The sequence below is a fragment of the Ursus maritimus genome, unplaced genomic scaffold (genome assembly GCF_017311325.1).
Source record: "Ursus maritimus isolate PB19 unplaced genomic scaffold, ASM1731132v1 scaffold_11, whole genome shotgun sequence".
Lineage (NCBI taxonomy): Eukaryota > Metazoa > Chordata > Mammalia > Carnivora > Ursidae > Ursus > Ursus maritimus.
The window spans coordinates 71947702-71972107 of NW_024423453.1; positions in this window are offsets into that span (position 1 = coordinate 71947702).

Below are 24406 nucleotides of genomic sequence, written 5' to 3' on the forward strand. Positions count from 1 at the left end.
CTGTCCTGGCTGTCCTCAGGCAGAGTGCTGGTGCGTTGTGAATGCCTGGTCACCCCGAGCCACAACCAGTGCTAGGACAACACCCTCTTTCCCTCCAGTGGTGAGGACATCTGCTCCTTCTTTCACAGCCACTTGTTAATCCCTTCCTGCATCCCTGTTGCAGGTGTCAGGAGTTCAGAGAGAAACCGCCATGCTGGCGCTCAGGTAGCTCTCAGTTTAGCAGGGCAGGTGCATGACTGGCAGCGATGTCAGGGGAGAAAGTGTGTTGGCCTGCACCCTGAAACAAGGTGGAGCCTAGTCCGCAGGTGGGGACAGGCTTGTGCATCTTGTGATGGGATTTTAGTCTGAGGGCAGCAGGGGAAGACAGAAGCACTGAAATGTGGGCATCCCCTTCCGTGCCAGTCCCCAACTTCTAGAAGCACTAGAATAACTCAGCCACATTTTGTCTATCCTGATTTTCCAATGGCCTCCTAAGAGCATCCCGGCATTAAAGCATGCTGGTGAAGTTGGAGTATGAGCAACCAGGAGCCACTCAGCAGGCCCCAGGATAGGGGAAGGGGTGGGTTCTATAGGCAGGGTCCTGGGCTTCTGATTGAATCTTTCTGCCCACGAACTGGTGGCCTAGGGACTTTATGGGGAAACCCCTGGAGTTTATGAGACATGCCCCCACAATTTAATTACCTGCAGTACGAATGAGAAAAGACTCTATAAACACCAGAATTTATAGGTCTTCTGTGGCTATAGGTCACCTCTGATGCAATAACTGGTACCTTTCCTGTAGGAGAGTGGCTTCGTTTTATTGGTCTCACACAAAATTTATGCTTTTCTCTACCTGCAGCAAGACAGGTTTACTTCTAAGTGTCTCTTGCTATTGTAACTTATTTGCTCCTTTTCGAAGGTGTGAGTGTGTGTGTGTGTGTGTGTGTGCGTTTAGGTAGCTAGACTGAACACGGAAGGCGGTTCTCAGTTTATTTACCACAAGCCCATTTTATTTCCCATCCAATGGCTGGAGACCTTCCTGTCTTCTGGCCTGTCCCTGTGGCCTGCAGTCACAGAGCTGACCAAGGGGAATTTGCAATTGCAAATTAAATGGGGTAGGCCAAAAGTCCTTTCCAGTTGTGCCCTGTTCTAAGTCTTTCTTTTCCCAGAACATCCCCAGTAAGGACATCTCACCTGGCTATTTTTTTTTTTTTCAAGAACCTGAAGTAACTCCGTGACATTCTCAGGACAAGCCCCTTTCCTCCTGCTCTCTGCCTGCTCCAGGTTCCTTGCTGTAAGTGCTGCCCCGCTCCATCCTTCAGCCAGCCCTGTGTCTCCATATATCTAGAGCAACAAAACCCATTTCAGCACTTTCCTCCTTTTGTTCCCTTTGTTTTACGGCCCCTACTTGGCGTAGAGTTCCTTTTCCCCTTCATTTAACAGAAAGGCTTTCACATTAAAGGAACATTTTAACAGTACAAACAAGAAATAGAAATCCAGTTTACCTCTCTCCAAGCTTCTCTTAAATCTCCCAGCTGTTTCGGTTCAGCGTCTGCGCTCCCTACCTGGCTTTGTTCCACGCCCAGCCCTCTCCCCTCCGCTCTGTTTTTTGAGAGCCAGAGCTCTGAGGCTGCAGAGGTAGTTCCAAGGAAAGGGGAGGGGAGTGTACAGTGCTCCAGCCACGTCCCTGACCAGCAGCCCTGGTTTTGCAGAGGGGCACCAACCCCTGCTCCCACCCATAAGCCACAATCTCAGTGGAGCACACTTACTGCTCCCTCCAAAGCAGCTATAGTACATTCCAATGAGTCATCGGCACCTGTTGTGGGGAAGAGGTGGCTTTGGCCTCTGTTGAAGATGCTATTTTTCTTTCTATCAGATAAATGTTGTATGAGTCCAGTGTATTTCTGTTTTAGCTTTGAACAACAGGGAGCTTCTAGACACATACAATTATAATTCTTCTACCTATATTAGCCACTGGGGTTAGGTTATTTATCCCCTTTACCACTTCATTTAACAGCTTTGTTTTTTCCTAGGTCTTAAGTAATAATGGTTTACTAAACAGTTAGAGACACACACATCACCAGTACCACTGGGAGACAGGCAGGCATAGGCAACTTTTCCAGGTGCTACTCCATTCAGTGTATTGGTTCCTGTTCGTGTGACATCTCCAGGGTGATGTGGAGAGGAGACTTTCTCCCCCTTCCCTCAATGCCTCAAATAGAGAACAACAATCTCCTGACAGCCTCTCAGGCCTGGCTCCTTGCCAAGATGGACGCCAATGAGCTGGTGAGCACCCTTGACGGTGTGCTGAGGCCCTGTAGTTCCCTTGGCTTTGTTCTTGCAGAAGCACTCATACAAGGGACACTTAGCGGCAGAGCGGAGACCCACCTGGCAAACTATGAGAAACAATGGTAAAAGAACCCAGTACCTCAAAATAAAGACAGCTGTCTACCGTGAGTAAAGCGTGGATCAGCAAGCACACCGGCTCCCAGGCCTGGCATCCTCCAGGAAAAGCTGTCATCCTGTCATGAAGTTAGTGGAAGGAAAATTTATCTATTTTTTGAGAAGCCTTGACCAGCAAAAAAACACTTTTTTTGCAAGAAAAGGAAGAGTTTTGAGCTTCTAGGGCTTTTGGCACTTGGTTCATTTGCTCTGCAGTTCATACTCTGGAACATAAAAAATGGAAAATGGAAAATCATTGAATCATTAACTGTCAGAACAAAAAGGTCCCTCTGAGAATCTCTAGTCCAAGCTCTTCAGTTCATAGGTAGGGATGGAAAAGTGACTTTCCCTGGGCCACACAGAAGCCGAGCGCGGGGCTCGGTGTCACAGAGAGAGAGTGCCTGCATCTGGGAGGCTGAGAGAGGTGGCGATACGATGAGGTAAGAGAGATGGTCTGCGAGGGAGACCAGTGGCGCTCAGCACCTTCGGAGCACACCCTCCGGCAAACCAACGCGACCTTCCAACCCTGTGTCAGCCTTCAGGTCTGAAGCTCTGCGTTGCCTACAGGACTAAAGGTCAAGATGTATTCACAAAGAAAAGGACTGCATTGTCAGTGGGGGGCCTGCGTCCGAGGGCCCGATAGAGCGGCTGCAGTGGCCATGTGGAGGGGCGCACTTATGGCCCTGAGGCAGCAGAACCACCTCAGGGATGGAGGGAGAACATGGGCCACACGGGACACTCAGGAAGGGGAATCAGGGACACTGGAGTCTCCTAATAATACCTGTCATGTCTGAGAGCTGCAGCCCATGACTGGCTCCCCAGTGCTTGAACGTCCTCCGCGGCTGGGTCAGGAGTACTACCCGCATTACAAGCGTACGGGGCTGGGGAGAGACGCAGAGAGTTTGTCAGCCTGCTGTGTGTGCCTGCTCTCTTGACTACAAGAGAAATTAAAAGGTCAATTTTCTTAATGGCTTCGAATGCACTCAGTTTATTTAGAGACGATCAGGAACACTTGTCTGAAATGGACTCTCCCCGACGGAAGACAGCTTGGCTGCCTGACACTGGCAAGCAGCACCGACTCAAGCTATCTGCTGGTTCCTGCAAGGCCCTTGTGCAGGCTGGGCCACAGTCCCCTATCCCTCTGCCCAGGGCCCCCAGAATGGCTGGCACTGAGCAAGAGCAGGTTCTGATGAAATGCTGGTCCAGTTGACCTCAGGGCGCAGCACCGGCAGCACTTCGGCACAGTAGCCATGACTGCCTGGCTTCTGAGAGCTTCCAAGCAACCAGGCATGCTTCCAGAGGTGGGCTGATTCGCATACCAGGGTACTTATGCTTTCGCATACGTTGGGCAGAGGGCGTGAAAGGGGGAGAGCAAAGGTACTCCTGTTATCCGATAAAGCCCTATCCCTAGGGAAGCAGCCAGCTCCTGCACACAGAGGGATGTGTGACCCTGGTGCTGGCAGCAAGAAGGGCGGGGGAGGGGAGAAATGTCACCTCCAGGGAAGGCTTTACTTTTCCCTCCCAGGTTGCCTGGGCTCTCCTGACAACAACAGTTTTTTTTCTGCTGGGCAGCACAGGAGAAGGGATCCACATGACCAGGTCCAGTCACCCTGAGGACTGTGCTGAGCTGCCCTAGGACGTGAATGGCATTGCCTATGCAGCGTTGTTCTTAGGGTTTCTAGCTCAGCTTCTCCCCAGGCAGCCCAGAGCTCAAGCATCCCTAGTTCTTTTTCTGCTGCTGCCGAGCAGTATCCACAACCAGGACCAGCATCCAGGTAGCAGCATCAGAAGAAGAGGGCTGAAGGAAAGGCTGGTCAGATCATTAAATACTGATGTCATGCCAGTAATGAGACCTGATACCTGCAGAGTGCTTCAGCCCTGAGGAATTTCAAATGCATTTTTAAAATCTCACATGCAAAACTGCTTTTAGGGTAGGCAGAGCAATAAGCCCCATTTTACTTTGTAAGTTTTATTTAAATTCCGCTTAGTTAACATATAGTATAACATCAGTTTCAGGTGTACCATATAGTGATTTGACACTTCCATGCATCACCTGGTGTTCATTACTCAAATGCACTCCTTAATCCCCATCATTTATTTCACCCCCCCCCCACCTACCTACCCTCTGGTAACCATCAGTTTGTCCTCTATACTTAAGAGTGTGTTTCTTGGTTTGTTCTCTCTTTTTTTTTTTTCCTTTGCTTGTTGGTTTTGTTTCTTAAATTCCACATATGAGTGAGATCATATGGTATTTGTCTTTCTTTGACTGACTTATTTATCTTAGCATTATATCTTCTAGATCTATCTACATTGTTGCAAATGGCAAGATTTCATGCTTTTTGTGGCTGGATAATATTCCCTTGTGTGTGTGTGTGTGTGTGTGTGTGTGTATATATATATCACATCTTCTTTATCCATTCATCAGCCGATGGACACTTGGAGTGTTTCCATAATTTGGCTATTGTAGATAATGCTGCTATAAACATTGGAGTGCATGTATCCCTTTGGTTTAGTATTTTTGTATCCTTTGGGTAAATGCCTAGTAGTGCAAAGGCTGGATAGTAAAGTAGTTCTATTTTTAACTTTTCCAGGAACCTCCATACCGTTTTCCATCAGTTTGCATTCCCACCAACAGTTATAAGCCTCATTTTAGTATTGAAGTAATTGAGGTTCCGGAAAGGATTAAGTAACTTGCTCAAAATCATGCAGCAAGGAAGTGATGGAACTGGTTGCCCCTTGAGCCCTCTCCAAAGACATTGCAAGGCTCCTTCCCTACACATGTACATCTCACAGGTGAATTAAGTTTATCACTCCACTGGCAAAAGCCATCAAGGCCAGCAGTGGGGGAGGTCAGGGCTCAAAGTTCCCTTACATTGTCAGCTCAGCAATGCAACAAACAGGTGCCCCTTTCACCTGGGACCCCTCCCAAGCCAGTCTCCATGTGGATGCCTGGGCACCATTTGCATGAGTATAGCAAGGATAGCAGTGGAGCTGGGATGGAGATGGAGAGGTAGTTGATGGAGAGATTGCCTTTGCCAGCGAGAGCTGTGTCAGCGTTCCCTGCCTTTCCTTCAGGGACTGTGTCTAATAACTGAGGAAGAGTTTTTCATTTTGATAAATGTATCTATTCCAGGGGTTTGGTTTTGTTTCACTTGGCCTTTAAGAAATCAGAGTTTTAAAGCTGGAAGGACCCAGAAACATCATCTAAGCAATCCCTTGTATGACAATAGAGAAATTGAGATTTGGGGACGATGAGGGGGCTCTCGCCCTCTGTGCCAGGGCTGCTGAGTGGCAGAGCTGGGGCTCAGAGCCCATCTCCTGAGGCCACATTTTCCTTGGTGCCAACTACCTTATGATATCGGGGGTGATACTTTCCTAAGAGGTGTCCCCAGAAAGCCAGGCACATGATAGTCATGACAGGCTGGAAACAGCTCAGGGAGAGGGAATGGGGAGGGGGACCTTTCTTTATAGAAACAGGAACCTGCCTGGTATGGGTCTGCTTAGAGAAGTGTGAGAATTCTTAGAGAGCGGGAAGCCAGGCTCTGGGTCCTCCAAGGTAGCGGCCTAGTTTTTATTTCCTCTATTCTCCCCCACCACTGTGTTCAGGGCCATGGTGGTCTGCACATTGAGGAGGAACAAAAATGTTTTTATATCTTTTCGCATTTAATTCCCTGCAACAAGCTGGTAGGTTGGTGTTGTTACCCCTGTTTTACAGATGAAAACCAGTCTTGGATTTGTGATGTAATTTGCCCACAATGACATGGCCATGTATCTTATAAGCATCAGGACTGGGATGTGGTCTCTCTGAGGTGCTCTCCATTGCGGGGTCCTTCAATCAAACAGATTGTTTGCACCAAGCCCTTCAGCCTCCAAGCCCACCCACCCTGTGCAACTACCTGACAGCTATGTTTTTTTCTCCCCCTCATCAAAACTGATCCAGAAAAAGACCTAATAAGGCTCTATTGATTTCACTTCTTGGGGGGGCCTTTCTTTTTTTTTTCTTCACAACCCAAGGTCTAAAATTCTTAGTGGAATGCCACTTTCTACCTTTAAGAATGGAAAGCACCACCATGTGCTGCTTTCTTAAGAGGCTGCCCCAGAGCCAGCTCCTTATCTTAAATTTGTCAGTGGTGCTGGTGCCCCTGGCTGGCTACAGAGGCTGAGTCAGCTCCTTAGGCTCACCTTAGCAAATGTCATCTTGTGCAAGAACAATAATTATCCTGTATGTGGCTAGACAGCTTTAGCATCTATGAAGTGCCTTAATACACTGAAACTTAGAAATTATTATCCCGTTATTATTATGATAACAGGTAGGGAAACTGAGACTTGGTGAGGCCGTGTACCTTGCCGAAAGTCACGCTGTTGATGAGGTTGGGAAGCAAACCCGTTCTTGCTTGGATCATCAGCCCCATGCCGCCTCTACGGTACTCCATGTAACCATGGTCAGAAAGGCCTTGGTACCAATAAACGTATTGGGCTGGCCCAACAGACACAAGGCTCCAAGAGAATGAGAAACAGACTGTTAGCGTTTGCTGGGAGTGAAGAGAAGAGAGCAGAGGGTAAAGTGAAGCATGATCCCCCAAGGAGTGCACAGGGCAAGCCCTGAATAACTTGCTCTCACAAGGTTGGCAGGATGTTGTCCTCAGCAACTGGCAGTGAGGAACTTTCTCTCTCCAGGGCGGAGAGGGTGCTTTGCCCATCTTTTACCCAACAGTGGTCAACACGCAACAGGTATGGTTTCACCTTCATTTTCTTTACTCCACCCCCTTTAGCAAATGAACCACTTCCATTTCATATTACGGAAGAAACTCTCAAAGAGAAAAGTGAAAGGCAGGGCTAGTCCACAGTAGAGCTGACTTGTCCCCTCTGTACTCAGGAATATCTCCCTATTCTGTGTCTGGGCTGAGAGCCCATAAAGGATTCCCACAGGCTCAACCCCACACCATCTCCTCCTGTATGAAACTGTATACACAGCTAGATCACATGTATGAAAATTGTATGCACTGAAAGAATATAGATGAAAACTATCAAAATGATGATGAATAATGATAATGATAATGATAAACAGATCAGGAAGGCAGCATCCCTGTGAGTTATGGGCCTGGTGTAGACCACGCCTTGCTATAAACTTGCTGTTATAGATTCTTAAGCTTTGAGCATCAGTTTTCTTATCTGTGATCTAGAAATAGCAATATTTATTTCTCATGTCAACTATGAGTATAAATGAAATCAATTCTGAAAAAAACTAATTACTTATTAATATTTAAACATAGGCCTGCCTGCCTTCAAATCCCATGCCTTTTATACAAGAAAACTTTTGCCTCTGTTTCCTTATCTATTATACAAAAACATTATTTATTCTGCCTCAATCATAGGGTGTTTGTAGGATGAAATGGGAAAGGTTTGTGAATCCACTTTAACTGGGAATTATCTAAAACTCTGCCTAGAACAGAACTTGCTCCATAAGCAGCATCTATTATTATGATCATTAATAAAAATAAGCTGGTGTACAAATACTCATTTTTATTGCTTCTTCTTCAGAAGCAGTATTTGCTTTTCTTGCAAACCTGGTAGCTTTGTGGGGCATATACATTGAGTGCTGACCTGTGGCATTGATGCCCCTTGAAAATGACCTGTCTCAGCAGATCCTTGTCTTTTGCAAGTTCTGGGATGGAGTCTCCCAGACTAACAGCCCTTGGGAATAGAGTTGAAGCCTAGTGCACTTTCTTTTCCCAACCACTATTCTCAATAAGCTCAATCGATCCATCAACGGACAAGTGTTTATCAGACACCACTCTTGGTGAAGTGCCTACAAACCCACATCTAGGGCAGGACTTCAAGAACTTGGCTAACCAATAGGGAAATACAAAATATCTTGAACTCTGAAAAGAAATAATATAGTTGACTCTGAAGGCCCTTTTATAAGCAGAGACCCTGGCAAGAAAAGCCTGCCATGACTTTCCCAAGGACATCAAATGTAGTCACTGTCTGAGCTCTCTGGACTGAATAAAAACTCTGCACTCCAACTGGGTAAGAAAGCCCCTTCCATTGTTCTCAAATCATTCTGTGGGGGTGTTTCATCTCCTGGTCCAATGGAAAATTCCTCAAGGATAGGACTATATACTTCATTCTCTGATAAATACCAGAAATTGTTTATCAGGATGCTAAGCATGTGTATTTGCTCATTTCTCAGACCCAAAGTAGATTATATAAGTCTTCATAGACCCAACATTGTGACATTTGGCAACTCATTTTGCTCTGGATTTTACATTTATCATTTGCAAAGTAAGAGGGACAGAAATAGACAGTTCCCAGATTTCTTAGAGTTCTGAAATTCTGAGTTCTATACCAGATTTGGCAAATGACACCTTACCACTAAAGACCGGTGACAAATCTCATTATCAGTCGCAACACTAATTCCCATCAAATCCAAATTCAGCCATAATCCTGCTCAGCATAGGCATGTGAATTTACAAGTGCATGTGAATTTAAACATTTTGTCATGCCTGTTTCCAAAGACTTTTCCATTGCAACATTCTATTTGCTCTTTTTCTTTTCCCAAAACCTATTGTTCTATCCATTCCTGCTCCTTCCTGCTCCTATTTTCTTCTCAGCTCAATAAACCCTACAGTTTAATTCCTCCACCAAGAACAGAATTGCTTTTAAACGCTAGTTTACATGGAAGTGACTCAGCGTGTTCCCTAGTCCAGTGGCCTTTGTCTTGTAAAAGAAGTCCTACAGAAAATATTTGTAATATGACCAAAAAGGGGCAAGTATCCAAGATGTATATAAATAACTCCTAAAATTCAGTAAGTAAAAAGATACACAACTCAAAATTTAAAAATGGGAAAAGCTATAACAGATACTTCATAAAACAAGGTATCTAAGTGGACAATAAAAATGTTTAAGAAAACAAGAACTCAGCCTCATTAGGCATCAGGAAAATGCGAAGTAAAAATATAAGGAGATAGTTCTTTATATTTTCTAGGATGTCTGAGATTAAGTGCTGGTGAGGATGTGGAGCAACTGGGACTCCCATACATTGATGATAAAATGCAAAATGGCACACACATCTTGGGATGGTTTTCATTTTTTTAATAAAGGTTAACATACCCCTCATCTATAACCCAGACATTTTACTCTTAGATGTTTATCCAAGAGAGTTAAAAATATATGATCACAAAAAGACTTGAGCACAAATGTTTATAGCAGCTTTATTCACAATAGCCCCAAACAAGAAATAACCAAATGTCTGTCAATGGGTGAATGAATAAGTAAATTGTGAACTAGGACCAATGGAACACGTGTCTGTAAGGAAGAGGAGCAGACTACTGATACGCAGCACAGAGCCACAATATGGATGGATCTCAGAAATACGATGCTGAGTCAAATAAGCAAGACACAAAAGCATACATACTATAATAAGCCCATTTATATGAAATTCTAGAATGGCAAAGCCAACCTATGGTGATAGAGATCAGATCTGTGGTTGTCTTAAGGTGGGCAGCTAGCTGGCAGAGAGCAAAATTGACTTCAAAAGGGTATAACTTTCTAAGGTGTTTAAATGTTTTTTTTTTATCTCGATTGGGATGATGGTTACTCATTTGTCAAACTCATCCAGTTGTATATTTAAAATGGATACACAGTTTACGTAAATTATATTTCAACAGATATATAAAATCAACAACAATAAACAGAGGGAGATATAAATACACACTCACTGTAATTCTAAAATGTAAAAGATTGACAAGCTCAAGGTTTAATGAGGATTTGAAACAACCAGAACTCTCGTCCAGTGTTGAGGAAAATGTAAATTGGAGCAATCCACTTTGGAATACATACTATTTGGTAGTAGGTAATGATGCTGAAAATACACATATCCTATCATTCAACAATTCCATTTCTAGGTATATACTTATCAGAAATATGTATATAGGTACACCAAAAGGTATGTACAAAATGTTTATAGCAGCATTATTCTTCATAAGCACAAACTGGAAATAATCTTAAAATCCATTAATAAAAATGAATAAATACATTGTGGTATGATCTTAAACCAGAATAATATACAGCAACAAAATGAATGAAATACCAACACAAACGACAAGGATGAAATTTCAAACATAATGTTGAAGCAGTGAAGCCAAACAAAAGGTTACATATCATACTAATAAATTAAAAACAAAAGGTTATGTACTGTATTGATATCATAATAGTGATATCTTTGGGAATGAGGTGGGGTAATGATTAGTAGGGATCAGTATGGGGTTTCTGGGGCTCTGAGAATGTTTTACCTCTTGATGTGAGTGGTGCTTAAATGGGCACATTAACTTTGTGATAATTCATCAAGCTGAACACTTGTTATATTTTCACTTTTTTCACTTTCAATAAATATATTTATTTTACAAAGCAAATAAACACATAAACAAAACACAAAAGGTCTGATAGGGAGGAGGTAGGCTAACCTCCAAAGATAATGAAGGATTTTTAGGTATTGTGGTTTTGAAGGCTATTTGTGTATACCAGATGAAGGGGAAGATCTGGGGGCAGAAAGCTATCTTTCTTATCACCCACTAAATCCCACCTAGTAGACAAGAGTCTAAATAATCTGCATATCACACCAAGCTGTCTATCCCTTTATTACCCTCCTGTTTCAGTAACTGAGAAAATATCTAGATCTCCACCAACTCCAGAGCTCTGGCAAGGGGTTTACAACTGAGAAGTGGTGCCTAGAGTCCTGTACCCTGGTTCACACGGAAGTGATAGACCTGAAATTCATTAGTCTCTTTGTGGCTAGTTGAGGTTCATAAATGACCACAGGCAGTGTTACTTTCCACAGAGCTTTGCATGAGCAAACCTAGAAAAAAGTGTTTCCTTTCCACACTGAAGCAAAGGAAAGGGGCAGCTGAGTGTGAAGTGATTCCTACTCTCCAGCTCTGAGCCCCAGCAACCTACTCTGAGAGCAAGCCACCCTGGCATGTTCTAGAAGAAACACTCTTCCTATTTCTACAGGACAGTTACCTCCTTGGGTGCTCAGTACGCTCACTTGTTCCACGCTTAGACTGGAATCTGTTGGACTATCATTTTTATGGGGAGCATATCACCATGGTTCTAAATTCCCTGAGGGCTGCAGCTCTCTTGCCCACCACTGCATTTCCAGCACCTGACCCTTTCAGGTTTTCAACATTTGTTGAACAAAAGGATGGGTGAGAAAAACTTGTTTTATTTGGTTCTTGCAAAACATCGAAGGCCTGTCCCTGGTGGGGAGGGTCTTGTCTCTCCTAGGGTAGACAACTGACAGAGCTTAATATCTCACTGACTCAACCTCTCAAGTTACTTGGTTGGTTTTCTGAAACGAATAAACTAGACTCAGACTCATTGCTCCTTAATTCTCTCCCTGCTGCCTTTACCAGCTCTACAATGTCATCTGGACTCGAGACATCAAAATTTAGAGGAAGGAGCAGAAGTCATGGCTGATTTGATGGCCACTGTGCCTGGCTGTCTTTGCATCCTTTTGCTCCAAAATAACCCATCTGAGTTCATGAGTGCGGTACCAAGGAGCCATGTTCTCTCTATTCCCAGCCCCTCCCTAAAGCAATTAAATTAATACTCGCCAGTTGCTCCTGAGTTTATAAATCTCTGCAAGATGAATGTAATAGACTAGCTGATGGGGTAGAGGCTATATTTTTAGATGATTTTCCCCTTTTTCCTTTTTTCCAAAAGCAGTACCAGCACTACAGTAATGCACCGTTTGGTATTTTAGCATTTCAGATATTTTACAGTAAATTACTTCAGTTTATGGCACTTTGCTTCCTTATATAATTGTTATAAATAACCTTCAAATGACATAAAAGCCATAAACATTGCAAAACTGAAAAGTAAATTATAGACATTTCAGCGCATACAAGTAGGAACTCAAACCCGTTAAGGCAGGCGAGGAAGGTAAGTTTGTTTGTTCTCTCCTTCCCTAACCATCCATCTCATATTTCCACAATAAATAATCTGCAGTAAATAAATGCCAAGGAGCAGGAGGGATCCTCTGTGTACTTGCATAAAGACTCAAGTGGCCCTCCTGGTGCTGGCTGGCTCCACAGCCAAGATGCTGGAAGTCTGGTTGAGAGGAGCTGAGTTTAAGGACGTTTTACAGCGGCCAGGAGGGTTAGCTGGAAAGAACGATGGAGACCTAAGGCGAGGCCTGCCCCCGGCAGACCCTTAGTCTATATTGCACTCCCCTGGGGGCATCGAGTTGTCTGCAAGGTCTTGCTGAGCTTCAGATTCGTCTATACAATCGCCCTGGGTGTAATAACTGCCATTTATTGAGTGCTAGCTTTCTATGTCATTCCAGACAATTGACAACCATTTTCTCATTGAATTCTTTTCCACAAGAAAGCTATATGGCAGGGGATAGAATAAGTGGGTAGGGGTTTGAAGGGGAGGGGGCCACTTGACCAGGCTTTCACTTTTACAAAGGGCCTCAGTGTTGCCAAATGATGCTTGTACATATTTAAGGTATTAGTGTATTCAATGTAAACACTTAAAATATGCTCTGATTGTTGCTAGGATTGTTTGGGCATTTCTTCATTTGTTCAATAAATCAGGAAACTCAAACAACGGAAATGATTTGTGTTGGTCCCAAACTCCGAGAAAGCTTGACAATTATCCCCATTTCATAGAATGGAACATGAGGCTCAGGGACATTAAAAGTCTTGTCAAAGATTAAAAGAGCTGAGGAGGGAAGGATCTACAACCATTTGTGTTTATCTCAAAAGCCTATGATCTTTCTCTCTGCCACATGAGCTTCAGGAGAGATTTTCTGAGACAGCTGCTATGTGAGTCCCCTATATGTAGTGGGGCTGGACTGTCTGGACACTGGGTCAGGCCACTCCCTAACGAGTGACAATCTGTGCCCAGAGTTAACCAGCAGCAGGGAAGACATATTTTCCTTCACCTCTATCTTGTCACACGTAGATACTTACGAAAGGTAATATCATAGAGGACTTAAGAGTTGGAAAGGACTTTCAATTTGTCCCCAGAGAGAATCCTCCAGTTCTACAGGTGAGAAAACTAAAGCAAGCACCAGTGGTTTGCTGGATGAGGAGTATTTAAGCCCAGAGCTCCTCACTTTCTTCAGCCAATTTGCTTCATAGATCCATGCTGGAATTCTTACAATACCTTCTTTCAAATATATTTCTCATATGTGACAAATCTTTTACTGGATGATATATTTCTCTGGCTGAAAGATATAAAATTCTTTATTCATCAATTAAGCTTTTAAAGATATTTTTGATTTAAAAAATTATCCTGAAAATAAGTCTCATAACATGATAAAAATTTAACTAGAATTATTTCTTGATTGGCTTATTAACTGTTTTGCCTTGAAACCACTAGATTCACTGGTCCCAAACAAAACCAGCATCATCAATCTTCAGCACATACTTGCCACTCACGGCCTCAGCCTTGAACTATTTGCCTCGACTAATTTCTGGCACCAGTTCGCTCTGCTCCGGATATTCCTGACAAGGACTAGTTAGTTATGCTGTTCACTTCTCCCTGCTGTTTCTAATTGGCCCTCAGACTTGACTCATACTACTGTCTTCCTGACTATGGTCTTGGACATGTCGTGGACAGTATCTCTATTTCGGATAACACTAATAACCCTACCAGAAGTTACCTGGATAAAAGCCTTCCTGAATCAAACTATCCTAGAAACCCCCCCCTCACTGGTGTTCCTGTCAGGGTTTGAACTCTAGTCAGCTGAACTGACTAGGTTGCATATGACGGGAGGATGCTTCAGCTCCTATCCATTCCTTTTCCAATATATTACAGCAAAATGGTATTTCATAACTAGGAGTCTTCTGATTCCTAGTATCTTATGTAAACTGTGATCTTTTTAGATCAAAGTTGGCAGCATAAGTGAAATGATGTATTAAGGCAGGCTAACTGCTCTAACAAACAATTCCAAATTTCTGTGACTTAACACTATGAAATTATATTTCTGTTTTATGAAGTGGTCCATTGCAGGTGTCTCTGGTCAAGCTATTCTCCTGAGTGATTCAGCAGTGATTTAGCAAACCAGAATCTTTGCAATTGCTGACTTTTCCGTCTTCTTGGGTCTCAGAGTCCCCTGCTGGATGTTCATATCCAGTTAGCAAATGGGGTGAGGAGAGAATGGTGAGATGCGCAGGGACTAGGCTTGGAAGTTATATACATGACATCTGTCCACATTTCATAGGACAGAACTCAGTCACAGGAAAGACTAGGAAATAAGCCTAACTATGTTTCCAGGTAGAAAATGAAAGGGAACTTGGTGAACACAGAGTACTGTTTCTCGATGAAACAGAAACTGAGGAAGAAAGATACTCACTTGAATACATAGCATAAAAGGCAACGGGGATGTACATTTCCTGAAAAACACAATTTAGAGAATCAATTTAGGGGTTATCTTAGACAATCTTCAAAATAGCTCTTCAGGTTGTGAATGCAGATTCAGCTCAGGGGTTTAAAAATTCTGTTGTAGAAGAGTTTTTGAGTTTCTTATTTCTAACCCTACTGTGTAGAGACTCCACCTCTTTGTTAAATTGAAGAATAATACAGTGGCTTTAAACTTCTGCTAGAGATTGTGTTACATGGTGGGATAATCTTACACTGCATTCTGTTTAGTTTGTGTATAATTTAGTTAGTTACATATAATTTCAGGAAATCTCATTGTCTTTGGCCAAAACTGACTGGAAGAAGGAAACTCTGTTGCAGATGCAATTTCCAGCAAGGGTTCCATGTGCCAGTTGGCCTTATGAGATCAGAGCAAGAACCAATCCATAAACATAGTCATTACACTCTCAATTATTGGTTGATATTTAAGAGGATATCACAAATGGTCATGTACTGGGTGGAATTCAAAGATTTTTAAGCATTCCACTCTGCTCAAAAATATTCACTCCTTCATTCCTTTGAGTGGCTTTATGGTTTTCCAGGATACTTATTCATTCAAAGGAGGGATAAGATTTCAAAACTTTAATCAGCTAATAGCTCCTAGGAACTTGTGATAGGTGACTTGTCAGTGGGCACTGGTTGGAAGTGATTCTGTGTGGCATAACCTCTGAGATTCCTTACAAGGGCAAATATTCCATGAAGCAAAGTAACCCATGCCAAGGTGATGAAAAGCCTAAAAACAGTGGGAAAAGACCTGAAGACCCTCATAGAGTGGTGAGTGGGAGGGAGCTGGAAACCAACATTAACACAAAATATGACATGATATGGCATGGAATGCTGTTGAGTGACTACCCTCTTCTGTGTAACCAGATTAGAACTGTGTATTAATGTCCCATGCCTGCAATAATTTGGAAGACTTTTCAGAAAGAAGGATTATTGGTTCAAGACTCTTAGGCTATTTATAACACTGCTTTCTTGGGGGGCGCCTGGGTAGCGCAGTCGTTAAGCGTCTGCCTTCGGCTCAGGGCGTGATCCTAGTGTTCCGGGATCGAGTCCCACATCGGGCTGCTCGGCTGGGAGCCTGCTTCTTCCTCTCCCTCACCCCTGCTGTGTTCCCTCTCTCGCTGGCTGTCTGTCACATAAATAAAATCTTTAAAAAAAATAACACTGCTTTCTTGGAATCTTTTAAAATCTCTGGTTTGGGGCGGGGAGGTGCAGGTGCGAGATCTCCTTGCTCAGATTTCCTTCAACCCCCTCAGTGGCTCTGGGAAGCACTATTTCAAAACGTGTTCTAGAGCAAGTGGACCTGCTGAACTATGATGATGATGATGATGATCCATCCGTCCTCAGTAATGAAATATTTGGTTCCACATAAATGGCTGTGCTGATAGAACCCTTATAGATGGCCTGGGGACCTGAGGCAAGTAGAAACCCTGGAGGGGTAGGAAACCTTCTCCACAAGTTCCTGTCTAGGTGGACTACCAGGGAAGGAAGCTGCTCTCACTAGGGCAGGGTAGGATTTGAGATATTGAATCATTCCCATCTCTTCCTTGATTTCATTACTTTTGCTGAAAGTTTAACCAAAACTTCGAAATTGAACTCTGACACTTCTTTTTTTGTTTGTTTAACATTTTATTTTATTTTTTTATAATAATATTTTTTTATTATTTTATGTTAGTCACTCTACAGTGCATCCCTGGTTTCTGATGCAAAGTTCGATGATTCATTAGTTGCGTACAACACCCAGTGCACCATGCAATACGTGCCCTCCTTACTACCCATCACCAGCCTATCTCTGAACTCTGACACTTCTGTACCACTCTACCAGTTTATTTTTCTCAGATAATGTCTGGAGCCAAGCTGTTGTTTCCAGAATTAAAGGAGAGTTTGGGAGTAACCAAGCCATCCCAAGCTCTGGGGCAGATGTGGGTAGGGATGGGGCCTCCAGACACAGGGCTTGCTGCACCGTGCTCAGCTCAGTCTCAAATCAGACATATCCTTCTCCCCTATGCTTGTTCCCAAAGGCAGCATGATCAGCTCTCCCTTATTTGTTTCTTCCCTGAAACTTCCTCACACCTTTAAAATCTGTAAGGCAGATAAATAAAAAATAAGTGCAAACAACAAAAACCTTATCCTGACTAATGAAAAGAGTAGTCTCACCCTTGTCTAGTCAGTATTGTGACTCTTTTTACAACATCTCTGTCAGATGCCGTCTCATTTCTGAAATCAGCCTCTCTTTACCATGTAGTTCCGGTGAACTTTTTCAAATGCTATTTTAAGGAAAATGAGACTTTCTCATATAAAGCAATAATAACAAAGCTGAAAATAAACCAAAGTTCCACCCATTGGGCAAACACATAGCAATTACAATTTTTTCCAATCAACACCACTTCAGATTTAGAAATGAATATACATACTCTACCTGAGCCCTCTTATCTCTAAGTTAAACACTCCTATTTTCTTGTTCCAGGCCTCACAGTACGGTTTATAATGTGTATCTATTTAGCTTTAGTCCAAAAAGGAACATCATAGAACAACACAGCTTTAGTGTTGACCATTCATTGTGGATCTTGGTTTTTACCTCCCTCCTTTAAATTCTATATTTCTGTTAATAAAATCATAGCACGTATTAGCTGTTGCCACTACAGTCAAAACTGGGTAATCTCTACTAAATAAAGTAAGATATTTCAAGTATGTTAAGCAAAGTCTTTGCTTGCTTGCTTTTTTGGGCCTCTACAACTTTCTCTTTACTTGATAAAAATGAAGTAGAAAGGCAGCTTACAGGGTGGCATGGAGGGTGGCTATAGTCAAACATTCACATCTCCGTGTATTCTCCCTCAGTCTTTGATATGAACAGGCAATATTTTCCCAATCTTATAAACTAATAAGAAAACATTGCATCAAGAACTTTATCCCAATCAGGTTATTTTCTTGAGGACACCCTTTATAGAAATTTGGACACCTCTACTTCTGGGGACCATCAAATGGAAAACGGTCATTGCTGTTTATTGACAAAGGCTTGGGATTTGATAAAACAAAAAGTAGGCTCCTTCTTGTTACTGACTACAGGATTGAGACAACCGACTGTCCTTTCTCTTCTCTAGGCCTTAGTTCTTCATCTGAAAAAGGAAAGAAATAATCCTCAGCTCTCCACTAGCACTCTCTGATGGAAATTTCTCCGTGATGGGTATGTTCTATATCTGCGTTGTTAACATGGTGGTCACTAGCCCCCATAGCTGTTGAGCATTTGAAACATGGTTAGTGCAACTGAAGAATTTAATCTTGAATTTATTTAAGTATTTAATTTTAACTGAATAGCCATGCATAACCAGCGGCTATCACATGGTTCAGCACAGATCTAGATCTCGTAGAATAAAAAGAGTGGATCACATATAGAAAGTGATAGATACCTTCTGAAGGGTATTTTATGACATAGGGTTGGTTTAGAGATTTAGCTGAATCAAGAGGTAGTATGATCGCATCTTTTCCATTCCATCACTTGGTTCCATATGAGAAGCTCCTGGCTTTGGAAAAGTGGGGCTGTCTTCCAGAATCTAGCCCTAAATGACTCTAAATGCAGTTTCTTCTCTCTGGACTCTATTTCCTTCTTCTATAAAACCTGATGATTGTTGACAGCTTCCAACACTAACTGTGGACCCTCAGGATACATGGAGGAGAGAAGGATAGGCCTTCGGAAAGAATGCTGTATGTGATAACACTTGAGGGGGCTGGAGCACTGGGCATTAATGCTGTACCAGCCATATGTCAAGGAGAACATGTTACCATGAGAGGGGCAAGACCAGAGGAAGGGAACAGAAGTAATAGGTCACCTGGGAAGTAGTGGTCTCTGAGGTCCCCTGGACTGCAGGAGCCAGACAGCAGGTTAATGCAGAGGTCCTAAGTGACCTCTTCCCTATCTCTGAACACTTTAATGACTGGAGCCTGTGCTTTGTCTGAAGTAGCAAGACCCTGAGAGAAAATCTAATGTATCATGTCTACTATTTATCTGGTAGTCTCCTGGGACACTGATTGGCAATGCTGCCTTAGGGGAAAAATGAAGTCCTGCCATGTATAGAAGAGTGATGTTTTGTCTCTAAAGTTCTTCCTACTTTGATACATCCCCCCTGAACCCCACTTTTCCCAAATGAAATCAAGGCCTCATAGCCACCCGATGATCAGCTTTTCACACCCCCATTGTCAGAGAGACTAGTAAGCATGGAAGGGCAGAACCTTGGCCAACATTACACAGTAGCTACTGCAGAAACTGGTTTAGCCCCTAAGCATCCAGACTCCCTTGCAGTGTTCTTAGGGCTGTGGTCCAGTGGTACCACAGCAGCCTTTCTGCTCTACCTCAGCCACAGCTGCTGGAGATGATACCATTGGTGGATCTGTGAGGTCTAGGGACCAACCCACCCACCCTGAACTTAGAGAAAGCTAGACAGGCAAGAGGGAGACAGACCTTCATGACACTTTCAGGGAGACCTGGGTATGGTTATGCTTACAATGGAGTTTGTCAAGGAACAATATGCTTACCCGCACTTTGGAGAACAGGCAGAAATCTCAAGCCAAGACTCCCCTGGAAATGTGGGCAAAGAGGGTCCTCTATTCTCTTTTCTATAGCCCTTATTTGCAGGCGTCTCAACATCCTTTCTGGCAGCCTGGATGAATCTAACTAAGCATCCAGTCTCCAGGGCTACTTCTCTAGTCCCCACCCGGCCCCATTAATGGCTGAAGTCTTTACACTGTCTGAATCAGCAGGACATGCTGGATGCATGACCTGGGCCTTCTGATACTAATGGCTTTGGATTCAGTTCCAGGAGCTGGCCCCAGTGGGAATTTCATTCTTGCTGTGCTGGGCCTGGGTGTTTCTCGGGCAGATTAGTTTTTGATGGGGCAGTACTGTACCATTTCCATTAAGTGCCATAATGCAAGCATCGTTATCGGCAAGTGCCCTGACCTCTCCTTCTCTAATGAGTGGCTATCGATATCTAAGCCATGTAAGCATTTCCCCTTGTGGACCGTCTTCCTTCTGCACCTCCCCCATACCCCCATTCCTACATAATCCTCCCTTCTCCTCCCTTTCCTGCTGGAGGCAGGACACAAAGAGCTGGAAAAAAGGGTAGGCCAAATCACTTAGGTCCCTGGAATAATAATAATAAAAAAAGCAGTAACCCAGGAGTCAGAAAACAAGGGTCCCTTCTCAGGGGACAAGGAGCAGGACACTTCATCTTCCTGGGTCTCTTTTGCTCATGATTCAAATAGGTTTAATAATGCTTGCCCTACCTACCTCACAGGGATACTATAAGGATCAAATGAGATTAAAGGTATGAAAATGCTTTGAAAATTTAAAGCTCTATAAGCCTGAAAAGGATGGCTTTTAAGCCAAGCGTAAAGGAACTAAGGGTTTAAGAAGTACTAAGGGAAGGGGGAAATTGGTAGGTAAAAAGGTAAAAAGGAAATCGACTATTTTCCATATTTCTGGGAATACGCAGATTTCCTAAATGATAGCAATATGAAAATTTTTTTTACCAACATTTCACACCTTGGTGCCCTGTGTAGGGTGACCTCATGAGAACGCAGCTTGGTTTCTCTTGCTCAGGTGAGTAGTTTAATAACAAGTCTTATTCATATTTCCCTCTTAGACAAGCAGGATGTTGGGAAACAGAATCTGGTACAAGGGTGAGGATCACTGGGGCACCTGGGTGGCTCAGTCGTTAAGCATCTGCCTTCAGCTTAGGTCATAATCCCAGGGTCCTAGGATCGAGCCCCACATCAGGCTCCCTGCTCGGCGGGAAGCCTGCTTCTCCCTCTCCCACTCCCCCTGCTTATGTTCCCTCTCTCACTGCCTCTCTCTCTGTCAAATAAATAAATAAAATCTTAAAAAAAAAAAGGGGTGAGGATCATTTGTTCTTGAAATGCTGCCGCATGAGGAGCCAAAAGGGTTTGCCCAAATAAGCAGTGGTACCTTGAGCACCCAAAGCCTATCTAACTGATCATTTGAAGGAGTCATGTAGGAAGGGAGCTCTAGATTTGAGAACATAGCTCAGAAACAAGGAAGCCAGAAAAGAGAGCTGTGCAGGGCTTCTCTTCCCTTTGTAAGGGAGAGCTTGTGTCATGGCTTTTTATGGAATGTCAGGAGCTCCAGTTGTGTGGGGAGAGAGTCCCTAGGCTTTTGAGGACCAGCCTGTGACTGTGAGCATGCTTGTTTAAGATTATAACAGAGACGGCAGGAGAGGGCCCTTTCCACCGACTATTTTTTCCAGCATAGGGCGGAATCAGGAAGTCAAGGAGAGGGAGAAATTTAGAGAGTAGACAGTAAGGCAGGGAGAAACCACCGTGCGTGAGACTTCAATTTCAAATCAGGTGCAGGTCATAATCATTGACCTTGCACCCTTTATGTTCCAACATTGTGCTAGGAACTATGGGGCATGCAGAGATAGGTAGATGACAAAACCTGCCCTCAAGGAGCTTGTAAAATATTTGAAATAAAAAAAAAAGATAACATTTAACACAAGGCTAAATTACTGTTACAGTGATACATAAAATATCATTCAATGAGGCAGTCAGTATGAGAAATCCTTGTGAGCTGCAGAGGTCCAGTAAGGATTTCTTGAAGGACTTGAATAAAGCTTAGAGTTAAATATATTGGTAAGATGCTGTGAACAATGACATACAGGACAGAGTGTATTTTAGTAACAGGACTAGTTGATTTCCTCTTCCTTGCTCTTCCTTCCTCTTCCTTCTTCTTCCTCTCTTCCCTTTCCACTCCCTCTCCCCTCTCTTTTTCTCTGGATGCCATCCAACCTCATCTAAGTGTCCTTCAAGTCCACTATGGTTTGCTTTCCCCTTTCCATCAAATTCAGCATTAAGTCCCAGTTGGTGCCCATCTCATTCATCAACCCTTGTCTCAATCCAGCCCAGCAACCAGCCCTAGGCCATCCCATTACTGTCACCTGCTCAGCAGCTGAGAGCCGCCACGCTGCAGCCCACATACCGTACCTGACCGCACTTTCTGCATCCTGCGCAGCACCCTTGATATTTAACAAATAATATGATACGTTACCCTCTTCCACCCCAGAGGATCTCAGAGCAAAGAGCCTAATGCAGGAACTGCCCCTAGAGACCGTTATTTGCAACCCGCTGCTTATGGACTCAGACCCATTAAAATGCAATCTCCACATTAATTTTTTTTAAACAGGACTCTTAAAGCCGCATGACATTAAAATTGTCTCGCCAATAAGCCACATTAACCAGCTCATCAATTTTTTTTTCCACTAGTCCATCCTCCCCATAGGCAGTTATACTGGTAGTTAAATGAACATAATCAATGTGTATTTATTCATTGGCTCGCTACCCAATTTGTGGATTATCTACCCTCCCTGATGTAGCGGCTGCTTCCGTCTGCGGCCTGCTACCAGGGCATTTTTTCACTCTTTTAGCACCTCAGCCAGACAGTGGGAAAAGGCTCAGAGGACACTCACAAAGAGGCTTGTAGTAGCTTTGAGTAAGAAAAAAATGACAAGGACGAAGGGAAGAGCACCTGTTAAGACAGGGCTTAGGGAGCAAGGATAGATTCTTCTGTCAGAGTAACCAAAGCTGAACTGGAAAACATGCTTTCCTTTCACCTTAATCCCTTGTCTCAAGTGAATGGGAGCCTGGGAGTGCTGACTCTGTCCTGGATAGGCTGTGTTGAAGCCTAGGATGGAATTGGGGAGACAGGTAAAAGTCAGGTGTTTTAAAGTAGAGGTTGAGGTGTGAACTCTGAAGAAGCATCCTGAGTGGTGTGAACATGGTGATGAAAAACGAATAGTAACTGACACCTTTCCTTTGCATGAACAGGATGAGATTTTCTCAGGGCTCCTTAACAGAAAACTCCAACACACTCTGGCTTGTGTGCAAGGTAGACTTCAAAACTTTGGTTCTGGCTTGTTTGATTTCTAAGAATGCCAGTTGTTAGAGCTGTCTCGCCTCTGCTCAGAATCCATCATCTCTTCTACCACACACTCAAATTTTCCAGGGTCTTGTCCAGAAAGCAGAGTCCCCTGTGAACTGGACTTTATGGAGGGGAGAAGAGCCAAAGGGACAGGCTGGAGCCAAAAGGGCACAGGATACCATCATCTCAAAGGGTCCTGAAAAAGGTCCCCTGCAGGACACAAGAGTGGGTATGGGCCTGACAGTCCTCAGTAACTCCTTCCCAGACGGTCTTGTAGGACTGCCATAGCCAGTCAAGATGCACCTCCTCCTGTCCTGGAGCCACCAGCTGGTATTCTGGCGGACTTTCTGAACAGCACTCAGATCCTTCAATTACTGACAAACATTCGGGATATAGATGGTGGCAGAAAATGTGAGGAGATGGCAATGAAGAAAGGTACCACTCCTCTCTCTGCAAGGTGTGTTTGGTGGTGGAATGCTAGCCTGTGCCAAGAGTAGTAGGAGGCCTTGGGCTAAATATATTTTATTAGAATCATATTCTTAAACTCCAGTGCCCATTACCCCCTCAGTGTCCAGTGGTAGATAAGAACCTGAGGAACCTTAACTAATGCTCTCCAAAACCAGTTTATACACTCAGGGCTTCAGACCATCACTGGGCAGCTTGACAGTGCATGGAGATACAAAGCCCCAACTACAAATGGAGGCAGGAGCAGGAGTGAATAGGCACCAGTGTGGGCGTTAAACGTGACATGTCCACGGGGATGTTTTATAGAACAGCGTCATATCCACGTACGGAGGGGGATAAAGAACACTTACATCTAAAATAACCATGTCTTGGATGTTCAAGAATTGAGAAAATGTTGCAATTGTATCTCGTGTGTAAAGAGAATACAAAGAAGTGTGTCAGTTACAGAGCGACGAAAGACCCCACAGACCACAGTCAGTATTTTGAAAGGACCCAACAGCCAACCATAGTGAATTAATGTGCCACCCATGCCCCTCGCTGGCATCAGAAGTCCTCAGCATTCCCCACATTCCAACATATTCAGAGATGTCTCTATCCCCCATGGAGGCATTCTTATACTCAGGTGCCCATTGAGCCCATGTAGAACCACCTCGGTCAGGGTCCACCAGCACCTTCTGGCTCTCTCTGGGGGAGGTCCCTGCAGTGGATATTTTGTCCTCCATCCACTTGCCCTGGCTCCTAGGTTTGAGTATTACTCAGTTGTTTCTAGTTGTCTGATACAGAGGAATTGTGGAAGTCAAGGAGGCCTCAACTATGGCTACTAGCAACAGAGGTCCCAGGTCTTTCTTAGCCAGCCCTGGCCACAGAGATGTGAGAAATGAAGCAGTGTCCCCGAGCCTCAGCAATGACTACAGAGTCAATAACTCCTGGGAACAGGAGCCCTGCTGGGACAAAAGTGGACCTAAGGGCTCTCCTCAGGCAGGGTGGCCCCACTCTAGCCACACCATGGAGGTTATCAGAATAGTCAGGGACCATGTACTAACATGTCTAAGTGGCCAGACAGGTGCTAAAAGTATGGAAAGGGCTGGGCTTTACTAGTTGGGGGGAATAGGAAACAGTGGGGACTCTGGTGCCCTGGAGAAAGCATGCTCAACTAAG